We start from the raw sequence: 26,970 nt of genomic DNA on the forward strand, positions 1-26,970 counted from the left end.
TCAATTCCCTGACTCATTATGGTTTCCTTTATTGTTATTTATTTATTTAAAATTAGAATTGCTTTTTCTCTTAGAAACATCCTTGGCATATAAAAAGTGTTACCAACTGACTTAATAATGAATTCTTGGAGGCCAAACTTCTGGCAAAAACCTGTAAATTAAAAGGATTGCAACATTTCAAAATTCCTTTGTCAGACACTGTCCTTATTTTACATTCTTTTTTTTTTATTTTCCCTACATTATTACTGTCTGTACAAGAATGATAGATGACAGAGAATGAAGTTCCCATTAACTTAAGCTCTTACCCATAAATCCTCCAGAGATTTCTAATTAACATGAAAGTTTAGTAGTTTGGGTTGATTGTGAGAGTCTGCTGCTGGTGCTCTGTATTTCTACCAGTGCAGTTCAGAGGTCCATAAATCTTCATTGCTCTGGGATTCCCAGTATGTCCCATTACCATGAAAAAGTGACATCTGATGCAAGAAGTGTAAATACTGTGTAGAAGTTCAATAAAGTGTTTCATTCTTCACTGCTGAATTACAGTTTTATGGCCCATAAATAAAGGCAAACAAGGAAAACTAAAATATGAGGAATGGTTGTATATCACACATGTTATCTGGAATTAAATTGTTTCTGCTCTGGTGACAAATGTCACACCCTCAATTTGCATTCATGTCTTGTGTTATGCCACTCTAAGGGCAGATGGTTGATGTTATAAATTACCTCAAAGAATAAAATTATAGATTCTGGTATCATTCAGCTTTTCATGGAATGAGTATTAGACAGGCTTAGAGACCAAGGGATAAAGTTTATCAGACTGGTAAATTTTGAGTAAACCCATTATTTTTTAGGGGTCTGCTTTATATAGTTAAAAAAAATTAAGATTTTTGGACACACAAAGCAACCCTTTCCTCCCAACAAAACAGTATAAACATTCTGAAATGATCTGCTTTGTTCAGCAGCAGCCCCTGATGGATTTTGTTGTAGTGATACATGAATTTTCATAATTCAATCACTACAATAATCACTTAGCAAAAGATGTGATGACAGAAGTGAAAAAGATTTAATAGATCATCAAATCCAAGTTGCTGTGCTAAGCATATTGGTATATCAACCTATTTATAAATGCACCAGCTCCACCGAAATTGCTTCAGATGTCTTCTCCTCTTACCTCCATGAGCAGAACATTCTGGATATGCGTTTGTCTTATGGAGGGTCCACCCTGTGCTAATTTATAGTCTGGTTATATGCATTTATTCTTCAATCTGTGCTGCATTTTAACAGCTGTTTTCTCCCTCCAGTGTTCTTAACCCAGTGAATTCATATACAGCTCTTCAAAGACTGCTGGCATTCTTGGATTTTGTGCTTTTTATGTAAAATAACATTCATTCCTCTGATCATGTTAGCCCTCCTCTGACTTGTAGTAGTCCTAATGCATCATAAAACATGTAACCAAAATCTGTAAGCTTAATTCTAAACAAGGCCTTACAGAGGTAATACATGATGATTTGACTATTTCTACCATGTGTGGTGCAATAGCATTACCATTTGTCTTTTTTATGTCTATATTTATGGTTCACTGTCCTTGAAATCTGTGTTAGCAGGCATTTACAACTACTGAACTCTTGGGATTAACTCTATGGTCCACATTCCTTGGTGGTCTTTGGTAGAAAAGTTTGTTATGTGCCAAGACTTTGTCTGTCTGATGAGACCTGAAGTTGCCTTACCTTTCCCAGATGAAAGGGGAGCAAGCCCTAGTGGATAGGTAGGAAGAGATGCAGTGACCTTTGGTCATGTTCTTGACTGTCACAGGTCAGGGCTGTAGACTGCAGAGCCTGGAATGCCTATGTTTATTTTGTGAATTATTTTATCAATTATATTGACTTTAACTCACGTTCTCTATGTTTTTATTGTTTCCCTATTATGTCATCAGTACAATTTCTTGTGTTCACAACAGTAAGCAGCTTGATATGATTTAGATAGGTGGTCCCATCTTCACGAATCAGAGGTATGGGTGAAACTCTGAGTGGGGTAGTTCTCTATTATTGCTGGCTTGATATGAAATTATTTTAAATCTGCCTCAGTCAATGTGTTTTCATTTTTTTTTCTTTGTGTTTCTGAGCTCAATTGGAGTAATAGAAGATAGTACAGATGGCGTTTTTTTGAGGTGTCTGCTTACTTCTGGAACAAAGATTCAGAATTAAGATTACTTCATTTGAACAAACTGACTTCTTCCTTGGAGATTATACTTAGGATTTCCTGCATAACTGTGGAAAGAGCTGCTCCAAATATCCAATGTGTTAGTGGTCTTGGTTGACAGGAGATACCATAACTCTCACAGCTGTCTCTTAACTAAATTTACAGGTTAAATCAAGAGACAGTACACTTGGCTCACAAGCAAGATTGAGGTCAAGGCATATGTGCTCTGTTCTCATTCCTGCCGCAGATCTGCAGGATAAGTGCGAGTCAGATTCTGCCCTTTAGTTCTTCTGTCTATAAAACTTACATACACATAATCAATTTAACAGTCCCTGACAACTTACAATTTGAGTTCAGCCATGGTCTCTGCCTCAGGGGTTTCAAACCAAGTGTCATATTCAGGTATATTTGGCAATGTTGCAGCAATGTGGTAATTATTATATTAAGTTAGTGAAAGATATAAGAAATTAAATATATTCTGTAGGTTCTGTCACGTTCAGCAGCTGAGAGTCAGTGCAAAGGGGTTTTTTAAGGTTATTTGCAGAAAGTCTTATCTTGTGGCAGACACACTGGCTGTACCTTAACTGAAAGACTATAACCAGGTATCTGGGGTTTAAGAATCAGAAGGGTTAGGAGCAGGTGCATATTCCACTTTTGTTGAGCATCTCATTGCTTTCTTCTTTCAAGAGTTTTTCAGCTTCCCTCTGGGAGCAGCAGCACTAATGTGCCACCTTCTCCTCACTGTTCACTGCCAGGAGGGTAACGAGGCCTGACTTAGAAATGCTGTGTGAGTGGCAAACAGCTGAGCAGTCTGACTCAGGGTATTGCTGTATTACAGCACTGCAAATCTGGCAAACCTAATTATGCTCACAGGGATAATGACAACTCCATATGGGATGGAAAATTGTTTGCATGTAGGTTTTACTTCTTAACTCTTCTGGTCTTCCTGTAGTTAGTAGGCAGGCAGCAGTCTCCAAAGCTAACAGCAATGCTACTGCTTGTCCAGCTGGCAGAGAAGATTTAACTTCACACGAGCCAGCTGGCTGTCTCTTTGCCTCTTTTCACCTAAGAGACTGAAATATGTCATCCTTGAGATATGACCAGACTCCTGGAACTCGCATCTCTTTCTGGGAAAGAAACAGCATTATTAGTACTCTGTATATGCTTTCCTTCAGAAAGATTTAAAATGTTAAATATGGATATATATGTATTTATATGCTTTATCTATCTGTGTTCATGCACACATGTTAAAACTAAAATGCATACCAAGGAAACTGCATGCTTACAAATAGATACAGAAAAAGAACCAGGAAATGAAGAAAAAAGGTATTCTGTTTTCATTTTGATATGACTGCCTTTCTTCCACTACCCTGCATATGTGGTAGCCTTAATTATCAGTTGGATTGTTTAAATATGCAGCCAATATTATTCTGTACTCAGAGTCATTGATACTAAGGAGGATCACAGTATTTTCATTTCCTGTTTTTTAGGATCTAATTTATTACTTTTCAAAATGGCACTAGTGGTTTTCATATTTTTTTCCTTTCTCTAGTAAATACAAATATATGGAGAAAGATAAAAATGGCTTTTTTAATATCATTGTTTTATAAGTTGCCCTGCTCGGCTTTGAAAGTTGTATCTGGAACAATGAATTGAATGGGACATTACATTTACTGATGCTGCTGTTTGGATGAATTGCAATTTTGCAGATGCAGCAATGTATCAGACTGAGCCATGAATCTTCCCCAAGAGAATGTAGGATTTGGAGATTACTGAAAGTGATAAAAACACAGAGAATTCCATATCTTTGGGTGGGATGCTAGGGCAATATTGATAATATCTCATTAAGGTACAGATGCTTCTTTTAATATAAATTGCTCCAGCCAGTCCTGACAAGCTGCTTTCTAATAGCATGAAAATTAAAGGGGCTTATTTTGCATCTCCCCTTTTGGCTGCTCAAAACTTAAGAAATGCTCAAATGAAACAAGTTTAAAATTACCCAAGCTTACAGAAATAAAATTAAAAGCATGACATAAAAGCGCATTAAAAAGTTCTAATTGTGGATTCTTGTCTTGTATCTCATGGAGAGCAGATGTGGCAGAAAGTTGTAGCAATAGTTTGAGATGCCTACAATGCAGAAGTTTATTAAAAGCAGCAAAGGAAAACCTTTATCTCACATAAGTAACAGATGCTGTTTATCCACTGAATGCCTACTTGTGGTGGCACTTAGTGACTTAGTTTATATTGGCTAAACCAAGAAGGCCTGTATTCAAACAAACCTGTAAATAAGGCAAAATATTTAGTTGATGCAACTTTCTTCTAGAAGATTGTGGTAATGAAAGTGCTGGATTGCACTTATTTATTGAAAATTAACATAAATTAAGTTAGGATTTAGAGTAATTAAAGTGGATGGGCTACAGATTGTAGGTTATTATTAGGCTATTATAGTCTGAACTAGTGAACTGCAACCTTTCTTGCTCCATCAGTTTTATCAGAGCAATGTCTACAGTGTTGCCTAATGGCTATAACTAGGTAACTACTCATGGCCCCTGATCAAAGGAGAGGGCTCTCAAAAAGGATCTCAAAGGTTATCAGCGGCTGCTTGTGCCAAGGCTGCTCATCACACATTGGTCAGTGCTCTCACCTGTTCTGAACATTTGTTATCTGCTCTGTCATTTGGGATCTGGGATCCATGGTTTGGAGTTCTTGGGAATTACACAACCTCCCTTTTTATGGATGGCATCCAAACATGAGGCATCTTACTTAACATCAAAGATCTAGTGTTATGAATAATATATGTTTAGGAGGCTGAAAATCAAGCAAAATAAATCACATGTAATTCCAAGAAAATATCTCAAAGGCCATAGTATAAGACTGTTTTATAAGATGAATTTGGAAACTCTTGTCTACTTTGCCAAACTTATAAAGATAAGCTGAAGTAAATAAATAGTGAACTGGCCTACTTAAGGTCTTTGCACCTTTTGCAAGTTTTAAATGCTTTCAGTGGAGGCAATACTTAAAGTTGCTTAGCATCCGAATTATTTGCAGTAGTTTTCCAGCTACAGCATCCTTCAAAGGCATCTGCAGAGATACATCCAGGAATGCATCCAGCCATTCTAAGTGCTTAGATGTCTCATGTTTGGATGCTATCCATAAGAAGGGATGTTGTGCAATTCCCAAGTTCTAAGAATTCCAAACCATAGATTGCATTGTGAAAGTTCTCTTTAAACCTTGTAAGTGAAATATGTTGTTGGAGGTATCTTCCCTGAGGATTACTGGCAAACACCTTGTGTTTATGGGGGTACCACACAATTTAGAAAGCACAGACAGGATGTCTCTTTCATTCTAATTTGTCTTTGTACATGGTTTATAACATCCCCCCAAATTACTTCTTGATGTGCAATTCTTCATGCTTGTTCTACTCTCAGAAGTGAGTCTTTTTCAAAGGATTTCAAAGAAGACCATTTTAGCTCCAAGTGTGCTGGGCGTGAAAAAGGATTGTTTTGACACACTTTTATGCTCTGGTTGCTCCAGAAGCATTTAAATCTGAAAACTGAAATTGTGATGAGTGAGTCTCAGCCTCTCAGATAAGGTGTTACAAGCACTCAAAAACAACATTAAAAGGACATGAAGGCTGTAAAGCTAAGCGCCTGCCAAAAAACAAATTAGGCAATGATAGAATGAACATTGATAGTGAATCCTTAGTTCAGTCCTACTCTGTGTATAGGTTATGACAATTTTGAAGGGATAAGGTACTATTTTTTTCATGTACTGTCTTTTTCTCATCTGGTATTTTCTTTCCTTACTGCGTCTGTATTATCACATTTGTGTTTCCAGACACGGTTTTCTCATTCAGTCGTTCCTTGCTTTATCCTTCCAGACTTCTCATTTCCACCCCATCTCTAACATTGCCTTGCCCCTCACATTCTTACTTTTTTTTTCCATTCTGCTGTCTTATATCTTTTTCCTGCAGTTGGCCAAGAAAAATGAAACTCTTAGGAACAACAATGACAAATCCACATCATACTTTATATGTACCTTTCTTAAGGTGCAGAAAACTGATTTCTGTATGAGAATATGTTTGGAAGTAGACTTTTGGAGGACGAGCTAAGGGGAACCCTTCCAAACTGTTGCCAAAGTCAGCTGTCTCCTATATTTTTGTCTTGTAGCTCCTTTTGCAATGACATGTGTTTTGGGATTTCCAATGGGGTTTCAGCTTCTTTATTTCAATTAAAGTTATGGTCAGTTTTTTAAGACTGTGTTAATAGATGAAGTTAAGATGTTAGAAAGGTCTTTTGGAGGATGCTATCTAGAAAAAAAATCAGAGATAAAAAATATAGTTAGTATTCCTCACATATTTGTATTTTACATGTGAGCATGCTAATTTTCTGTGTAACTCCTCTGTGAAACAAAATGTTCCTTTTACTCTTACTTGCCTCATGTGTTCTCCATCCTTTCCCTCTAGTTTTTTTTAATAAACTGACTTCTTCTGTGGTATCTTAAATTAGTTTATGCCTTTGGGAAAGATTACTGTGTTTATGTGTCATCAACTGGAACATACTCTTGCAGATTCAAGGGGCATCACTAGCCTGTGCTCTGTACTCCTGCTATGCCTAGAGATCAATATGCTGGGAGGTGTGAGCACACTGAGCAAACCAGTGAGCATGGCTGACTGGGTGAATTTTAATTTAATTTGAGAACTTCCAGAGCTTTCTCACTGATACTGCAAAAATCTGACTTACGTTCCTAATTTTCTACACTGTAAGTAGATCTGGCTAATTTGTTCCCCAGCTGTTTCATTTGCAAAGGGGGCTGTCATTCTGTGTTAAATAAAACTGGTAAAGATGGAGCCCAAGGAAGATCTGTGTAATGATGAAAGTTTCTTCCAGTTCAAAGCTGCTGTTGATATTGGGTGTGATCCAAAAAACTCTTGATGCCAGATGCAATGCTTCCATTGATGTAATCAGATTTCAAATCAGGGCTGGCGTGTTCAGCCCACTACTCCTTTAGCTACTGCTCTGGTACCTGACTCTCTGGGAGGATGAGCTGTGCTGACAGCATTTAGAAAAACATCATTCCTAGTTGCCCTCTGCCTTAGTACTATATGCAAGGGATGCTCACTCCCAGTTGCATAATTCACTCTGTTTCTCCCCCTAGGAATGTAATGTGAGATTTTTTTTTTTCTTTTTTCTCCAGTCTAGTCTTGCTTTTAATTTGTTTTCCCCAGGACAGATGTGCACTGTTTTGTGTAATCTACAGGCAGGTGGTGTGGACCAGATCTGAGTGACCTTCACTGCCCCTAAATCTGAGCTGCTGGCTCATTCAGCCAGGAACTGATTTCTGGATGGTCTCTTGGGACTCATTGCCTGAGCCTAGGCATGCTTGGTGGCCTCATCACTGGCACTTTCTGTACTTCTACATTAAAAAAAAAAGATAAAAGGGAATGTTTTGAAAATCCAGGCAGTTGTATGAAAGATAAAGGATGAATCAGGCTTAATAGTGTTCTGCTCTGGTATTATTGTATGTTAGAGACTCAAGGACCAAATCATGGTCTTGGCAAGCCCCACCAGAGAGTGACTGGCCCTGGGGCTGAGAGAAGTTCCCTGGGGAGAGTCTGGAATTGGAGGTCTTCTATTTGACTCCCCTTGTCAGGGAAATGTGCCTCATTGGACAGTTTCACAGCTGAATTGGTTTCTCAGTTGCCTTATGATTCATATTACCCTTTGTTGTTGCTGATCATACTGCTTTCTTTTTTGCTTCATCTGCCTGTTTTTTCCTGGCTTTATCTGTCTCTGTACTGCTAAAAGTTCCCATTTTCTCTTCCAATTTACTTTTAGAGGGAGCAGTATGGAGACCCCTGTCAGATATTCTGTCTGCTGGTTAAAAAATGCTGCTTCCCTTAGCTAGACAATGTCTTATATCAACTTGGTGGGCAAAGATACAAAAGATGCTGTCAGAAAAGAGCAAGTATTTAACTCTTTCCAATATGCAAGTGTTTCCTCTATGATTTTTAACAACTGTTGATAGCAGCTAAGCAGTTATGGTAAAACTTTGTTTTATGGACTGTGTACTATTTTGGGCGCTGTGCTGGTGGGTGAATAATCCTGGTATAAGTCACTTTTCTATTCTGAAACTCTTCTCCCACATATAAAAGGAGAATAAAAATGCTGGCTGGCTTTCTGATATGCTTTGAAATCCACTGCTGAAAAATGTTACTTAGAAGTTGGACATTATGATCTATAATTATAATCAAACCCATATGAGCATAATGCATGAGAAGACAGCCTGATAACATATATGGTTGTGAGTGTAAACAAACCAGGAAATTCCTCCTGCTGCTGTAAGCAAGTGACAGTGGTGGCATTTTTAAGTACAGATATTAGCTGTTCATTGTGCCAGTAGTGCAGAGAACCTGGGGAGGTGCATTGCTACTTGTTAAAATCCCTTCCTGTATTTAATTTCTCTGCCATTATTTTGGTTAGCATAATTCTTTGACCGAAATATGAAAATATCAGCAAAGACATGAAAACTGAAATCAGGTTTCAGAGTTGACTGTCCTGCTGTACTTTGTGAATGGCATTAGTTGGTGGAAGTGAGTGGGACAATAGGAATTATTACCGCTAAAGATCTAGAATGGCACATCAGAGCCCAATTTATTTTTTGAAGATTCAGCTTTCTGTTAGGTATGCTATGTTATGTATTTTTACTTGTTTTGACGAATTCTCTCCTGGACTATGAGAACCTTGGAAGTATCCTTGGAATCCTATCTAAACCATCAGCTTCTTACGGGCTTACAAAAACAAAAATAGTTTTGTTATCTCAAACAAATGCACATTGTTACTGTTGATTTTAAAAGTATTTTTAGCTCATGAACATATGCAAATCATGAAATGTCAGCTATGAATCTTGGTTGTTTTATGATTTTAGGTGTGTGAATTGCATAGATCTGCATGCAATTCTATAGATGAATAAGGTTTCAGATCTACCTCCAAAACTCCAGGTGCTCCTTTTGTTTTTTTTTGCTTCACTTGCTGATCTTGCCTGGATACCTCAAGACAGTCCAAGGACAAGCTGCTGTCTGAGAGACATGCATTATAAAAGTAGGTTCATCAAAATGAATGTCTTCTCCCTTATTAGATTTTAATTTTTGTATTAATTGGTTTCAACCCTTGGCATCAGTGCAGTAAATTTAAACCCCCTCAAATCTCTTGACTTCATTTAATACCTTTTACAAAGAATACCCCCATATGATTTTTTTTTTAAATGGAAACAAAGTAACTAATGATTCAAACTCCTTTGTTAAAAGAGCAATGAGGTTGCAAATTGCACAATTCATCAATCTGGAAATGCTTGTTTAACCCAGTTCTGTTCTCCTCTTTGTCTGCATCATGATACTGGCTTATAGTTTTTTACTTGTATAAAAGCTCAGAACAAACCCTTGTTTACAAGTGAAGTAGATTACACTCAGTATAAATCAAGATAGTAAATTGAAGCTGAGACTATTTATTTTTTCTGAACTACAACCCTTTTTGCTACTGAGAATAGTACTTAATACAATGACTACAAGGTAAAACTTGTAGCTTCTTTGAGGTCTTTAAAAGAGTTGTGACCATACTGTGTTACATACTTTAAATACACCTGAGGAAGTGATGTGAATTTCCCTGAAGAGGGATCAGGATTTATGTGATAACACAGCACAATCAGACTTGTTAGAACACCTCTTATAAATTTGGCTTTTATTTGTAGACTTGAGATGTTAATGGCAGAAAGCTATTTCCTCTATTAATTCACTTATTCTTTGTGCAGGTGGTGCGTCTGCACACAGCTGGAGCAGCAGTGAGACACCAGTGCTGCAGTACATTTACTCAGAAGTGGATGGTCATCCTGGGCACATCTGTGTTTTCTAGCAAGGTGTTTGGAAACTCCTTTGTGGTACCCGTAATCAGGAGGTAAGTGTTACACCTGTAGTTCCAGAATGCAGCAGCTCATTTCCTCTTTTGGCAGGGTCAGAATAACCCCTTCACTGGTTGATGGGCACATTCATCAGCCTTTTGTTTTAAATTTACCAGTTCCTGGGAGACTTTGCATGTGTTATTTCATGGCACATATGTTTCTCACAGTTTTCAGGTGATGGTCCCTCCATGGAGATGTGTAGGTCCTTTGTCCCCCTTCAGGGAGGCTGGGGCAGGGGGGTTTTGGGTCAGGAACAGCGCTGCTGCTGAGCCTTCAGCTGTTACTGAGGAGACAGAGTGTGCGTGGTAGAAAGGAAGATATGACCCTGTTGTGTAGGTGGGGAACTGGGCTACAGCATTTTGCTGATTTGCCTCACCCCTGGCAGGAAGCTGGCAGCAAGGCTGTGAGCTGAGTCCAGGATGTCTGTGTCCTCTTGGCTCAGCCTTTCACTCTCAAGGGCAACTGTCTCTGCAGTTTTCAGCTCCTGTTGCTCTTCTTGCTCTGCTGCAAGATAGGCAGTTACAGCACTCTTGCTTTCCTGGATATACTGGCATTCTGGAGGTAGACTCCAGTGTTTGAGGAAAACCTCAAAATATTTGAGATTGGGTTTATGGGGGTTGGTTGGCACACTTACTGGGACTCAGTCTAAGGTGTTTGTTCCTCTGAATGAACTAGAGATGTTTCTTCTAGTCTTTATTCCACAAATTGTGAATAGAAAAGGAGCAGCCCAAGGGAGATGTCAGGTGTCTGTGGAGAACAGTTGCCTAGAAGAGTCAATTTTCCCTGTGACTTTTCTACTCAACATATCTAAATTATTTAGAAGAAAAGAAAAAAAAAAGGCTAAACACTTTTAAGAAATTATATCCAAAAGGATAAATTATTATTGAGGCTGCAATTCATTATAATGTGTTTTGCTGAAGTCACTTTGCTTTACCAGTCCATATCTTTCCACTGTTCCCCAGCCCAAGTGCTGAAAACAACTGTTGACAAACAAGCCCTTGTTTTTATTTCACTCTAGATATTGTTAATATTTCTTTAGCTAACACTGAAAATTGTACTTCAGTGTTGTCATGCTGTCAGGATTAGACTCTGATGAGGGTCTGAGTCATGAACAGGCCTAGCATTGTAACTTCATGTTAACATTTTCCCTAGCTCTTTTTGTTTCAGTCTCTGAAAGTTCGATAGCTTTTATAGATGAAAGACTGTGTGGAAATCTCTTTTATCTTTAGGTAAATTCTGTTCATGGAATTCACTGAATCAAAACCCCAGAAATTCCTTTAAATGCCAGTAACTTCAGTAATTTGGAGTTATTCTTCATTGAATTGTCTTAGTTATTACTGTCATATTTAAACCAGGATTTGGTTGACCAAGGACCATTAAAATACACTTTGGGTTAGAACAGTATATTTAAAAACACTTGACAGAACTGTTTCTTCAACTGTCTTTTTACTAGTTGAAAGAAATTCCTAGTCTTAAAAATATTCTTGAGACTCACTCTCTTGTCCTGATAGACTTAGAAGTGATTATAATAATAAAACAAATAAACTTGTTGTAAATAATACCTACATGGAAGATATTATTCAGAACAAGAAAGGTTAGATAACTAAACTCTATGTAATTAACTGAATGAGAATGTCTTCTTGAAATATAGGGGTGGGATGACCTCTATATTTGGTAAGTAAACAACCTATTGCTGACACTGGGAGGGAAATAATAAAATAAAATCAATACAAGTATCCTTGCCTGAAACGAAATTTCCCATTTTATCACTGTTTGAATGTAGTCTTACTGGTTTTGAATATGTCTCTTGCAGCAAATAGTTCTCCTGTTTATACATGAAAACCCACTGGACTTTCTGGGAATTTAAGGAAGGGAAAATAACACCAGAACTTGGCTGACCACAATGTATGCAGTTATGCTTTGATTGTCAGATGAAACATGTTGGAAAACTTATGCAGATGTATTTTGGGTTAGGAAAATTGGTGTCCTCACCTAAAAGGAAAAAAGAAATCATTTGGAGGTTAAACATGAGAACAAATTCCAGTCTATACTGAAAGATTTAGCAAATTCATGTCAGTTTAGAAAACCAGAATTATAACTACAAGAGGACACTGTGATTATTTTCTCACATGTAATTCAATTGGGACTCATGGCTCAGGAAAGTCATATGATCAATAAAGTCTTGTTCTGTTTAATTATTATATAACAACTTGACAAACATCTGAGCCAATTCCCCACACTACCTCAAACTTGGAATGGATAGAAAAAGCATCATGTTGATTTAATGCAGGGCTATGGATGAGTAGTCAGAAATGGAAGGAGAAATGTAGAACAGTCATGTCAAAACCCTTGATCATGCAAAACAGGTAAATATTGGACTACTTTGAAATGCTGAGATTATTTTTAATGCTGGGACTAGATTTGCCTAAAGGTGCAATCAGTAAGAGATAAGTGCCTTACCTCCTTAATCATTTGTGTGTCTTGAAATGGATTACTGGCTAAAATTCAGGTCTTTTTAAATCTGTGGAAGGCTGTGTTTGTGCCGGGGCCACGAGGGCACTAACAGACCTTAGTGTCCATCCTTACCTGGAACTTCTGATATTAGTGTGTTTAGACCCCTGTCCTGAGATACAGTGGGAGAGAACTGGTCTCTAGCACAGCTGCAGCATGCCCTGCCTGCCTGGAGATTCCATTTTTGCAGAGCTCAGCCTGTGCCCTGGCAGCTTGGCTTGAACTTGGACCTGCCTTATTGCCATGGCATTGCCACATGAATGGACCCTCAGTTGGACTGTGTTGGGATCTGTCCTGCTCCACAGTTCAGGTTGGGGACAGGCCCTGGCTGGTAGGACTCTGCCCACCTGGGCTTACAGTTAATCATATTCTGTGGACTTGTCTTTCAGTCCATTGGCTTCTCAGAGATGTTTGAATTAGATCTGATACCCAACTATTAAACAATTAGTGCTAGAAGAGCGGGAGCACATGCACAGTGAAAACAGAATTTCTCATTTTTCTCTTGGATTTCACATTATTTGAGGGGTTTTTTAACCAAATTCTCTTTTCTGAGCTTTGGCTGTTTCAAAGACTTTCTTGTGGCTTCTTCTATTACAGATCTTCATTGCCCATGTTCTAAAGACCAGATATAATCTCTTAATCTATCTTGTGTGGCTGTTACTGCCTGCTGCAGCAAAGCAGCACAGCTTTGGCAGCTTTAGATGGATATCTATGTAATCTCTTCATGGGCTGGCCAGCAGAATCCCACTACTACAGTACACTGATCCTTCACATTCATCATGTGAATATTCAAGTACTCAGATTTTACTAATGGAAGTGCCCTGGAGAGAAGATAATGAGCTTCAAGAAAAGCAAACATTTAATCTTTGGTTTTAAGGTATTTGCTGAAAACATTTAAAATTGTGTATCTATCTGATTTTAAAATTTCCAAGTTGAAACATATGTGGCTATTTGCATTAATTGGAGAACATGGTCAATAAAGTAGTGTTTGTGTGAGGAAAGTTTCAGTGGAAGTTAATTACAGGTAATTAAGGGATAGGCAAAGTATACAATAATTCATCCTAATGCCACAAAGTTAATGAGAATTTTGTCATTGATTTCACAATGGACCAGGCTTCATAAAAGACATATCTGACTTTACGGAGAGGAAACTTTTCTCCTGCTTAAGTCAGTTTCATGTTACTGACATTTGCTGAAAATGTTTTAGCAATTAAGAATGTATGAAAAATTAAATACAAACCAAATATTGCCAGAATGTGACAATTGTCAGATTTTGCTTTGTTCAATTCTCCTTTTCCCGTAACTGTTGGCAATATCAGGTAGTATCACTAGCTCTCTCTGTGGCTGAAAAAGTCAACCTGATTGATGTGACACAGTTCAGTCCCAAGAAAAATCTTCTGTCAAAAACTGATCACAAAGTTAGTTATACAATGAATCAGGGCACTGAAGAATGAAAATACTAAGCTGGCTTTTTGTGAGTGGAAGAAGGATACGCAAAATGTGCCTTCTCCTTTGGGAAGAAGCTATACCTTTTGTAATGATGCTTTTCATTGTGTTTGTTTCAAATCAATATATATATTAGAAATATCAAAAATTCTATAAAGTTTAAGGTTCAATTACTTTCAAACAATAGGGCTGTAAAAATAAGTACAGTCCATTAATATTCTTTGGTTTTATTGCACAGGAGATTTTTTCTGGGTTTTTTTTTTTGTGGATTTGGGGTTTTCATTTTGTTTTGGTGAAATTAAGACTTTCAAAATTGTTGGAGTGTGAATCTGTGAGAATTTGATAAAGAGGTGCAATGTTACATGGCCTAAGGTGCAAATGGACTTCTCACTCTTCTTGAATTTTCGTGCCTAATTTTATTCTTACTTAACAAAACCTCTGGATTTTGAACTGTGGTTCATTACCAAGTTTAGGGTTCAGAACATAGAACTATTGGCAGCTGTATTTAAAAGGTCTGAAATTTGTAAGACAAATTTCTGCAGATCTGAGGAGTGAGTGACCACAGGTGGACACAGGGCTGAAGAGATGATGAAACCCAAGAAAAGGGTGACAAAAGTAGTGGCTGTAAGCAATGAGGGAGTTCCTTGGTCCTTATCACACTAAGTGGAGGTGTGAGAGGAATGGGCTCTGAAAAAGCTGAGATAAACCAAAAACCAGAGGGACAGTCAGTTCCTCAGGAAAATCAAATCACTGGGGATAATTACAGGTATGAACTTTGGTCTTTTGGGGTTATATTTTCATATTTTAAACACATAAGAATAACCACTACTCAAACTGAGAAAGTTGCTCATATCTCATGGTGGAAGAATCAGCTCCAGGCATCAGCATAAGTAGAATTTACTTTTGCTAAATAAATAAAATCCACCTTAGCTGCCAAATAAAAATCATTATCCCATGAGTTTCTATTATGCTTACTTAGTCTCTAGTGCATGGAGTAGATATTACTAATCTATCTCACATATCTCACTGCCCAGCATGTGGCTGATAATGGCTTTAGGCAGGATCACAATGTGTGGCAAAGGCACGTCTCTAGTCTATGTACTGAGCCACTCTTGAAAGCACACCTCAGAACCACAGCTGTCATTTAGCACCCTCCCTACAAGATGTCCTTGGCCTTCTGAATTCGCTTACAGCACTTGTTTCACCCTTTGGGTCTTCTTCAGGCAATTTGATTCATAAAGAGAATCATAAGAGATTCATAAAGAGAAATAAAACATAGTGTAGATGCTTTTATAATTTCTTTCCTGGTTCTGTTGAAGATAAATAAAATGCAGTCCCAATCTCATAAACTGGGAACTAATATGACCTCAGAACATATTTCAGAAGCAGTTGAAATATAATTTTTAATGTTATTTTTTTCCTTCTTACCTTTAACTTGCAGACTTTTTTTTTCAAGGAAAGTATATTTTTCTTACCTAATTTAATTATGCACATAAGGAAAGAGCAGAAGAGAGAATATTTTTGCCAGTGTTTTGCTTGTTTTCCCTATAGCCAAAGAATTCTAAAATAAGAAAAAAGAGATTAATTCTTTATCAAGAAGAAAGAAAATATAGTTATTAATGATTGTAAACATTTAAAAATTTGTCTGTAGTGTTCAGCTGCAGCAAATAATAGTGCCCAAGTTGCACTTTATATAGCTTTATGACTATAAAGGATGTAGGACAAAGGGAAATGATGTTTCTGGTTTAACTTTTATATGACCATGTACAAGAAATGTATGTTGTTCTAAATTGTTTCTTGGTATGGGTTCACCTCAGCAGAAGACCCTTGTGTTAAAAGAAATAGTTTTGCTGGATAGCCCATAGATGTCTCATGAGCATATTCATGTCCTTTAGTCTTGAGAAAATATTTGTTTCCAGGCCGTATCAACACAAATTGTTTTTCCGTGTAGTGTATATATCTGCATAACTAAGGAATATGTCACAAATAATTCTACAGGATGTAGCTTTCATTTTCTTCTGTAGTGATATCAAACAGCAGTATAATTATGAGGAGCACTGTGTAGGGATATCTTTAACTTGCAAAGACAAGGTGTCACATCTAATACAGAACAAATCTAATAGGGTAATACAGTATGACAGCAGAGAGTTCAGACTCTGCGTGCTCAGTTACACACTGGAATACATGTTGGAGCAAAGCAGGAGACAGAGTTCAGGAAGCAGAAATCTTGTGAGATTTATAAAGCTGTAAGTATAAAGATAATATTCTGTCCTTTTGTATGTTAACAAAATTCTGGTGGCCCAGAATCTGAATTGTTTTCCAGACATCTTATTGTTTTATTATTAAACCCCAAGATATTAAAAAGTAACTGGCTTGTATCTCCTACTTGTGTAGCCAGGTACCAAGTTGTGTTAAATGTACAGGTTATCTTCACCTTATATTCGCTTGTGCTCATTTTTGTGATGCAAAATGCCATAAACATTGCGTTCCAGGTGTTTTTTTCCTTTGTGAATTAAAGTAATATCACAATAAAAAAATCTAGAAAATATGGGTGACCTGACTTCAAGGTGTGTTTTGGACCCCTCTCAGTAAGGCTTTGCATGTTGTCAGCCTGAACTGCTGTCTCTGGCAGGCTCCAGGAGCTCAATCATAGGTTCAAAAGGTTTCTGCTCCTGGGATAACCTCAATGATGCACACCTGAAAGAATAGCAATTCAGGTTGATAGATAAACTTGAGATAAGCTATTTTTACACAATATATACTGCTTGTTAAGGATGAAAAAGTTTTTGATTTTCTCAGACAGTTAAATCTCAGAGATACCTTGTGAGTCAACACAATTCTTCCTTGTGGATGACTTTTTATCATGCTTCTAGTTAAGACATTCAGTACTAGCAAGGCAGGGAAGTTATCCCAAACGAGGCTCATAACAATATTTTGGGAAAACTAGTGAGTGAAAGGCTGTTTGCATGGTTACTTGTTTATAGCAAGCATTGGCACAAAGAGAGCAAGAAGGTAATGTTAACACATTTAACGGCCAGTGTGCCAGTACTTTATAGCTGAGTCCAACTCCCCCGCAAGAAGTAAATTGTTCCTTTTTTTTGCTAGAAAAGATACATGATTACCACATAGAACTTTATCAGTCAGGAACAAATAATAAAACTTAGTTTAGAGAAGTAAAATTCCTCAATCCACTTTCCTATCTGCATGTCAGGAAAGGACTGCTTTTCTTTTTCTTCCCTTGCAGGGCCGAAAACTCCTTTTTTTTTTTCCCCAAAAGACATAAATACTCCTGGAAAAGTTTGATGAAACAGCTTCTGCCTGCCAAGTGAAGCAATAGGTGTAACTGGAGGGGCGTACAGGACCTGGTTGTATGGCTGGGGTGCAGTCCAGAGTCTTGTGGGATGACTCTTCCTTGGGCATTACCTTCTGGAGTCCCTAGATGTAAATCTTGGTACTAGCACAGTGGACACAGACTCCTTAATTGCTATAACTCTGTCCATCAGAAGCAGCTGTGTCAAAAAGTTCCAGCATGGACTATATGGCAGTGCTTTGTGGTCTGCAAACTGACCCATGGGCTGTGCTTCTGGAACCCCTGCTCTGAAAAGGTAGTTTCTGCCAGGAGATATTGCTTTCCAGAAACCTCATATGTAAGTAATTTCAGTATCGAGGCCACTCATAAACAACAGGCTGGAAGTCCTTTTTGGTATATGCTTTCCTACTCTGTTATCCTGGCCCCTTTCCCTCCTCCTTGATTTGTCACTTGAGAATCCACATAAAATGAAGAATGCAGGACATTCAAAGGAAAGTTCCTGGAGCTGAAATGTTACAGCGGTTCTGTCTCTCTTGTATTTAAATCAGTTTCACTTTGTTTTAGTGGTGCTGAGGAGAGCTAAAAACCTTAGAAAAAGTTACTGTCGACATCTGTGGCAGAGGGTACCGCCTGCTTGCAGCACAGAAGGGAATATGAGCTCTTGAGACCTGAAAGAACAGGGTGTTTTATTGCTTTACGTTAAGCATATAGAGTATGGGCATGAAAGCAGCTTGAAGTCTTCAACCCTATTGACTGCTCTTAGGACAATTTAGCATGAATTTTAACTTAATGAAGGTTCCTGGCTCTGCAAGACACCAATATCCTTTCTGATTTCATTGCTGGAAGATATCCTAACTGGTAAATTTGTATCGCTGGTGTGTGGCTCAGAATGGTTCTTTGCTGAAATAACATTTTACATACTAGGAAACATTAAGCATTCTTCGGTGAAAGGGATGCTTTCTCCTAAGTTTTGTATAGTGTACTTTTCTGAATTTTGATAATTTTTCCCTCTCATATCCACTAAATGGACACTGCATCTGGATACAGCATGGCGAAATGAAAAGCAAAAACAAAAAAAATCTATTTTGGCAGAGTTTGTCATGAGCTGTCTGATGAAGATGGCTGTGAGTGTGAACTCATTTCAAAATGAAATGTTGATGCACTTTTTATTCATTTGCATGTTACTGTATGTAAGATGAAATGCATCCTCAATCTCTCCTTTCTCTTGCCATCAAATTTGTTGGTGGGCAGACAAGCAGTTGCAGATGCTCCATCTATACCTGAGATGAAGTTGTGGGGTTGTTTTGTGTCCTGTCTTTGCACAGGAAGAGGATAAAAACTGGAATGTCATGGGACCTGGGTATTTAAATACCTTTAGATACTTTTGGAAGAATCTGTCTATCTATGGAACTCAACCTTGAAGATGGCACCTGACAGGGGGCAGATTGAGTTGGAAAGAGCTCACTAGTCGGCATCAGTCAAATTTAAAGGCTAAACCAGAAGCAAAAACTATGTGTGGTTAAGGATCCATTAGGAATGTTAGTCTTTCTTTTCTTTTTTTTTTTTTTCTTACACTTACTTTTTTCACCAAGTAGAGTTACCTTCTTTGATTAATTGAATGTAACAAAGTTATTTAGAACTACTGTCTATTTAGAAGAAATCTCTACTGCATCAGACTTAACATTCATTTCAAAGACATCTCTCTATCAGGGAATGGCTTCTGAGGGTCAGCCTCAGAATTACATTACAGCTCCTGTCTGTGCTAGAACTGCTGTGTATCAGGAGGTCATTGTAAATAGTGAAAATCTGTAGCCTGGAATAATCCAACCTGACACAGACAACCTAACACCACATTACAATTAGCATGCCAGGACTGAATTCCTTGCTAAAACACAGCGCTTCTTTCACTTGGGAATGTAAAAGTGCTTATAAATCTAATTTAAATCCCTATTTGAAAAAAGATGATCTAGTCTTGGAGTCTCTTGGGCACTTAAAATCTCAAATATGGAAGGGTCTGTTCTTATACACAGGAAGATATTGATAATAGCAGATAGTTTGATAACATTATAAAAAATCAAATTGTGAAATGATTTTACAAGACTATTTTTGTTTATCTTGGTCAGGCTTAATTTTCTGCCTTGAGAAATCAGCACTCTTTCAGCACTCTTCACAGAAAAGCTGTTGCTGACCCTGCTGGTTTCTATTGAACTAGCTCCCCAAAACATAGTTAGCAAAGTTACATTTGCCTTTTACTCAGCAGAAATTTCAAAGTTTCAGCCTGTCTCTAGTTCCCAAACAATTACAAGAAAAGCCAGCTAAGGAACAACACCCAGGATATTAGCCCCACTCCCCACCCCCCGCCACCATTACAGCATGAAAAATGGCTTGGATGCAAATACTAAGAGGACAGAAAGTGATATAAAGACATATAAAAAGATGTGAAACTTTTTCAGAAATGGTTGCAATTTATACTTGAAAGAGCTATAATGACACTGCTTCTCTGCACTTATATTAGGCATTTCATCTGAAAATCTCAAAATGTATTGAGGGAGTGGATTTAGTAGTACTGCAGTCTCCTCCTTCACCTTTAACAGGTTGCAATAGCAGTAGGGGAAAAATTAGGGGTGGGCATTAACAGAATTCACAATGTCCTCTCCAACTTAGGCTGGCATTCTCTCTCCAATAAATGACCTGCTGCCACCTGATCTTTCCAGACTAGCCATAGCACATAGAAAATGCAAAAACCTGATCCGCTAGAAAACATTATGCAGAAGAAAGTCTACAAAGTTCTGTCACAACCAGAGCCAGAGGAGCGCAATGAAGCTGAGGGGCCCTCATGCCAGAGGTCTAAAACATAAAAACCTACATGGGATCATAATATTGGTTAGTTGTCTAGACCCCCCTGTATGCTTAAGGAATGAAACAGGCACTTTTATCTCACAATTTCTGCCCTATTTTAGGTGTTCCTTTAAGCACCATTAACTGAAATGGTTAGGTAGATGTTTAAAGTGAGGTGAAATTATCTCCCCACCAAAAGTAGGCTCTTGGTGGTGTTACGACTGGGCTGAAAACAGAACTTTTGATTTAGATATTTTGATTCCTCGGTAAAGACTCTAGTAAAAAGAGAGCATTAAAGTCATTATGAATTTAATGGGAGTTTTCTGAACTGCTGTGCTTAGTGCTGGACTGCAGGTGGTCTTTATGCAATTGGCATGCTGTGAGTTGTCTTAAACAATGAGATCCTACAGGGACCAAAGCAGAGAAGTAATGTCTTTATGTCTAATGCTTGGACCACGGCAGAAAAATATTCAAGTCCCTGGAGAGTCATGATTCTGAATGTATAAACACGTTTTATATCTCTGGGACTGTTCAGTTAGGGGGCTGCTGGAATGTGAGTTTTTTGTTTGTTTTGTGGAGGCAGGATCGCCAACCGTGCTGGTTTTTGTGACACTCAAGGAGTGCCTTGCTCTGTATGACACTGTAAGACTTTCTGGAAAATGGAAATGATAGCCTTAGCATACAGAAGATGGAAAAGGCTGTGTTGAATATATTTTGTTACTGTTTATTGCAGTCAGAGCAACACTGGTTGTTTCAATACCTGGTGTGGACCAAATGGGGAAAGAAAATAGAAGGGAAATCTGCAGTCTGGCTTCCTTCAGTTAGTGAGACCTAATGAAGGTCTACTGTTGCTCCTGCTGGGATCTAGCAGCAGCTTTAAGGTAGCTAAAGAAATACCATGTATAGAACAGATATTCCCTAGAAATGCCTCCTACTTCTTTGTAGACTGGAGTTTTATGATCTTTATGGATGGTAAAGAGTCTGCAGACCAAAAACCTAACTCAAGTTTATGCTGTAGTATCCAAAGAGGTTAAAGGTGTGGTGCTAGCAAGCTATTATGTTAAAACCTTCTGTTCTTTCAATGGCTTCTTGCATTCTCTTATGTGGATTTTTTTTTTTTTTTTTTTTTGCTGTTGAGATTTCAGCCTGCACAACTTTCTCAAAAAGCTCCTAAAACACAAAATCTTGTATGCATTTGCAGAAGCAGCGGGTGCTGAGGAAATGGCAGTTACAGTGCTGCCACCAATTTCAGTGGCACAGCAGGAATGGTCTTTAAGAGAGGAACTAGACTTACAAGCACTCCATGTTCTTGGGGAATATTCTTTATTACAAAACAAAACTCCTTTCTTAGAAAGCTTAAGGCGAAGAAATAACTCCTTGCCAAGAATAATGTCTGCTGCTCTTGGTTACTGGCCTCACTAGACCTTTCAGGAAAACCTTGGTTTAGGAATTGGTGAATTGAGCACTTTCAAGAGAGTATTTTTTAGGGAATGACTAAGCTGTGCCATATTCAATTCTGGTCTTGGCAGCTTAAAACCATTTGCTCAAGTGAGGGATTCAGCAGCCCTCTAGGTTTCCCCTCCCTTTTGTGTATTTGTTCTATGTCCTTTGACACATTTTTTCATCTTAACGTCTGCAGAGAGAACTAACTTAATGTCTGTGTACCATCTGCTGAGTAAATAAATATATATTTTGCAGCATGACAAGACACTACTTCCACCAATAAAGTTCTATAGAGATTTGCCCAAAATCAAGTCTCTGTTAAGAAGGTTGAAATACTTCTGTTTAGTTTGTGTGCTCCATTTTCAGTTGTCACTTCTCCAAGGCTTAGACTTTTTTTAAAGAAGCATTTAGAATATCTTGGGAGACTTTTTTTTTTTTTTTTTTGTGAACTTGCTCCAATTAGGAGGCAGGCAGAAGTGCTTACTTGTGGAATTCAGGCAGCATGAACAACCTGATTAATGCATAAGTGGCTTACTGCTTCTCTCTTTTTGTATCTGTACTGCATCTAGAGGTCATAGCTCTGTGAGGTTGATACTATACACACATGACCCCTTTACTACTGAGAAGATGCTGAGGCCCACAAATTAGAGAGAGCTGAAATGTTGTTTTTTCTCCATTCAGAGTTTTTGTATCCCTCACTATCTTATTATTTTGTGACTAGGAGGAGGCTGTCTTGGTCTGGGTTTGCAGTCCCAGGTCTCCTGTTCTTTTTAATTTTCTCTTAGTCCAAGTGGAAGATTTTTGTCAACAATAGCATAATTTACTGACACTTCATGTTTGTTTTCTTTTTTTTTTTCATGGTGTCAATTACTTCATGTCTTAAAAAGAAAGCAATGAGAGGGGTAAATGTCATCCCTGAAGCTGATGGCCTGGATGTTGGTGAAAGCTGGGGGTCGGGGTAGAGCTTTGGGGAAGCTCACATGGCTCTGATCTGAGTATCCTAGTAGCGATCAGTCCATTGAATAACAAACTCAGTCATAAAAGAAATCAAGTGAATTAATATTAGAAAGTGTATTAACTGTATGGTGTTTTTCTGGGTCATTCTGAATGACATAATTTGACAAGACATTCTTTGCATTCCTTTTTCAAAATGTTTTCCTACAGGCCTCCGGTATCTTCCAGCAACTTACTGTTAGTGAATTCATGTTATGCTGTAGGATTTGTAGTACTACACTGGGAATATTATCTTTAAGATGGATTTTTTTCTGTTGTTTTTCTGTTCAGACAGAAGAACGCAGAGCCTGGATTTACCTAGAGTTCAGCAATATTGTTCTCTTATTTTGCGGTTCCATATCAGATGCTAAATGCATTTAATTTTTTCTAATGAGAGTGGTGTCTACTCAGAAATTTGCCATAATCTAGGAAAGACTATAATAATTATAAATTTTTCTAATTCTTCTAGTATTTCTAATTCTGATTCCTCTTCTTCTGATTCTTCTTCTTCTACTACTACTTATTTCCTACTGTAACTTCTATTTCTTCTTCTTTACTATTACTACTTCTTAATCTTCTTCTAATGATTATTCTTATCCTAGTCTTTTTTGTTTTTCTTTGGGTTATTTTGGTTTTTTTATGGGTTTTTTTTGTTTGTTTGTTTGTTTCTTTTTCTTTTGTTTGTTTCTTCCTACTACTCTCTCTCAAAGCCCATATTCATTTGTTTTTGAAGAGTTGGGTGCGTCAGAGTCGTGCAGTGTGCTGTGGGGTCCAGGGAGCAATACCTCCTGTCTGTTGCCATTCTCCATGGCTAAAATGCCAGAGGATCAGCACGCAGTCCTTTCCGAGTATAGGAAATAGCCTTAGATGCCAGCAGGGGAGGTTCTGATAAACGATCAGAAACCCTTTTTCCCTGCCTGAGTGATCAGGCACTGGAAGAAGTTGACTTGGGAGGTGTCGGAGTCACCACGTCTGGAAGCGTTCAGGACTTGCCTGGATGGGGCACTTGGGGACATGCTTTAGAGCTGATGCTGGTGGAGCCAGGCTGCCAGTGGGAGTGGATGACTTCCAAGGTGTCTTCCTACCTGGATGATTGTCTGTGATTCACCACTGAGCCACCTGGCCCCAAGTGCCGCCCATGGCTGCTGGTTTGGGGCCAGCCCCGTGCGTAAAACTTGCGCTTGGGGAGATGCGCTTGGGATGCTCTGAAGCAGCCGGGCATTGCTGAGGCTGCAGGGACATGTTGAGGGAAAGGCAGCCCGTGTGGCTCCCTCAGGACGCTGGGCAGGCTGCGGGCCAGCCACCATCTGCGGGGCCGGACCCGGTGCCAGCAGCGGGCACTAGTCCTCGGGCTGCGGTGCCGAGCAGGGGCAGCGGAAGAGGCTGCGCAGCACCCGCAGTGCCCGCCTGAAGCGGGAGGGACGTTTCTTGCGGGGGTCCAGCTGCTGGCTGAGGGCCTGGGCTTGCACACGGCGAGATGAGGCACAGAGCGGCGCTTGAGGGCTCCGCTCAAATTCCTGGGGCTCAACCCAAGCCTCCCGAGGGAAGGCCACTGGGAGCCTGTCTCCTGCAAAACCACGCCGTATTGGCTGTCTGGGTTCTTCACACAGCTCGAGGACGCTGACGTCATCCCTTTCGTCCTCCTCATGTAGCAGGGGCTTGACCCCGAAGCCGTGGGCGGTCACACTTTCCCAGTTGTCCTGCTCGAGCTCTTTGTCACTGTCATCTTCCCAGCTCGACTGCACGGAGGGTCGGTTCCCATTCCCTTTGGGCACCTCCTGGCCGATGGTGTCTTCATCTTGGGAAAGCTCTTGGCTAATGAACTCTTCGCAGTCCGACACTTGTTGGTAACTACCGACTTCTTGGTGCGACAGCTCTTGCTTGCTGTGTTCTTCCCCGTCCGAGAGTGCTAGGGAGCTAATGACACCTACGGGGGAAAGCCCTGGCTCCAAGCATTCTTCGCAGTCAGAAAATTGTTTGTAGCTCTTGGCTTCTCCAAGGGACAGCTCTTGCTTGTTGTATTCATCCCAGTCAAAGAGCTCGTGATTGCTGCTGGCTTCTACTTGGGACAGCTCTTCCTCACTGAAATCTTCCCCTTGGGAAATGTCCTCGTAGCTAGAAGCATCTCCTTGCAGCAGCTCTGTGATTTCCTCATCCTTGCGCAGGAAAAGCTTAAGCTCTCCAGCCAATACTTCCTCCTCAGCCTCTTGCTGTGCCTGGCCCGACGCACTCTCTGCCTCCTGCAGCAGTTCACTGAGGGCCTGGGCTGGCAGAGGGCTGGGTACTGGGCTGTTGAGGGAGCCCGGACTGTGTGGGGCAGAGATCGGGACCAATTCCCTTTCTCCTGGAGCTGCTGCTTCAGCTTCTGCAGCCACGCTTTGCTCCAGCTCCCTCTCTTCCTCTGGCTGCTGGCCAGCTTCCTGCAACTCAAGGAAGGCCAGGCTCAGACTCTCCCAGCTCTTCTGCTGGGCTAAGTCTACCTGAGCCTGGCTGCAGCCTGGGCTGGAAGCAGGGGTGGAGACTGGGACCAATTCCCTTTCTCCTGGAGCTGCTGCTTCAGCTTCTGCAGCCACGCTTTGCTCCAGCTCCCTCTCTTCCTCTGGCTGCTGGCCAGCTTCCTGCATCTCAAGGAAGGCCAGGCTCAGACTCTCCCAGCTCTTCTGCTGGGCTAAGTCTACCTGAGCCTGGCTGCAGCCTGGGCTGGAAGCAGGGGTGGAGACTGGGACCAATTCCCGTTCTCCTGGAGCTGCTGCTTCAGCTTCTGCAGCCACGCTTTGCTCCAGCTCCCTGTGTTCCTCTGGCTGCTGGCCAGCTTCCTGCATCTCAAGGAAAGCCTGGCTCACGCTCTCCCAGTTCTCTGGCTGGGCTGAGTCTACCTGAGCCTGGCTGCAGCCTGGGCTGGAAGCAGGGGCAGTGATTGGGACCAATTCCCTTTCTTCTGGAGCTACTTCTTCAACTTCTGCAGCCACATGTTGCTCCAGCTGCCTCTGTTCCTCTGGCTGCTGGTCAGACTCCTGCACCTCAAGGAAAGCCTCGTCCGTGGTCTCAGGGTTTCTGTGCTGGGCCAAGTCCAGCAGAGCCTGGCTGCCGTCTGGGGGGCTCTGTGTAGCAAAGACTGACCTGTCTGTCTCTACTGGTGGAATCTCCTGGCTGAGCACAAGAGAACCTGGTTCCTTTTCCGCCTCGTGAGCCAGCGGCCTGGTGAGCTCCTCCTCCTCAGCAGTACCAGGCAGGGCAGCAGCAGCTGCTGTCTCCGTGTCCCAGGGGCTCCTCGGAGCCGGAGAGGCGCTGGGCAGCTCACGGGATGCCTCTCCCAGCACCTGGGTGCCCACAATGCTGGGAGAGCTGGGCTCCAGCTGGGCACCAGTCTGGGCATCCTCGTCCTTCTCTGGGTGGAAGGTTTTATGCCAGACCTTGTCACCGATGCCTTCTGCCCATTGGGACAGGCCCTGGCTGCTGCCGCAGTCTTCCCCTTGGGACAGCTTTTGTTTGCTCACGTCTTTTTCCCCTTGGGGCAACTCTGGGAACGGTAGTTCTTCCCAGAGGCAGAGCTCCTGGCCACTAACAGCTTCCCATCGGGAAAGCTCTTGATCCATCTCGTATTGCTGCTCTTGGTCCATGCTGACAAAGGGCCCCTCCTCCTCCTCAGTCTCCAATAGGGGTAGGACTGAGCCGCCCCCTGCTGCCAGCCACTGCCCGCTGAGGGCCTGGTTTTCAGCCAGCTGGGCAAGGGGCTGGGTGCCTGGGAGTTGGGGTTCACCTTATCCTCCTGTGTCTGGGACGTCGTCTAGCGCAGAGAGATCCCAGGAGCTGCTTTGCTCTGACACAGCGGCTCTCACGGGACTGGGCACCCCGCGGCTCTGCGCCCCTTATATAGCCCTCTGGCAGGGCGTGGCTCTGCCATGTCACAAGGGCCTCTGGGCACCACAATGTCCTGCATCACGGAGGGCCCTGACCCAACGCGCCTGTGTCACAAAGGGCCACACCCGGCGCCCCTTCGGCAGCCAAACCCCCTGGAAGTGTCATGGAGCAGCCCCTGGATTTTAGGCTTTCAGCCCCTTGTTATGATCCAGTTATTAAAATGATCCGAAATGCCTCTGCCCAAATTAAGGTGCAAGCGGCATCAGACGCCCGAGCCAATAGTACGGGTTTTAATGAAGAGTAAATGAGAGAGACTGACAGAGAGAGAGAGAGAGAGAGTGACAGAGACAGATGAAGCAGAAAACCTCAGTGCTCTGTGGATCCCAGTGGCATGCCATTGATGCTGCCCATGAGGC

General features: G+C 40.6%; 1 long non-coding RNA gene across 2 annotated transcripts in view; it reads left to right on the plus strand.

The window, feature by feature from the left end:
• The window catches only part of LOC137483815 (uncharacterized), a 59,140-nt gene extending 48,121 nt beyond the window's left edge, over positions 1–11,019 (plus strand). Inside the window, exons 4-6 of one of the 2 annotated variants that reach the window (XR_011004662.1) lie at positions 75–153; positions 9,127–9,299; positions 10,006–11,019. This is a non-coding gene — a long non-coding RNA (uncharacterized lncRNA). The remainder of the gene's footprint in view (positions 1–74; positions 154–9,126; positions 9,300–10,005) is intronic. The other variant, XR_011004661.1, reaches the window with a different exon arrangement.
• Positions 11,020–26,970: the final 15,951 nt, after the last annotated feature.

Source organism: Anomalospiza imberbis, chromosome 1 (genome assembly GCF_031753505.1).
Source record: "Anomalospiza imberbis isolate Cuckoo-Finch-1a 21T00152 chromosome 1, ASM3175350v1, whole genome shotgun sequence".
In the NCBI taxonomy this organism is placed as follows: Eukaryota; Metazoa; Chordata; class Aves; order Passeriformes; family Viduidae; genus Anomalospiza; species Anomalospiza imberbis.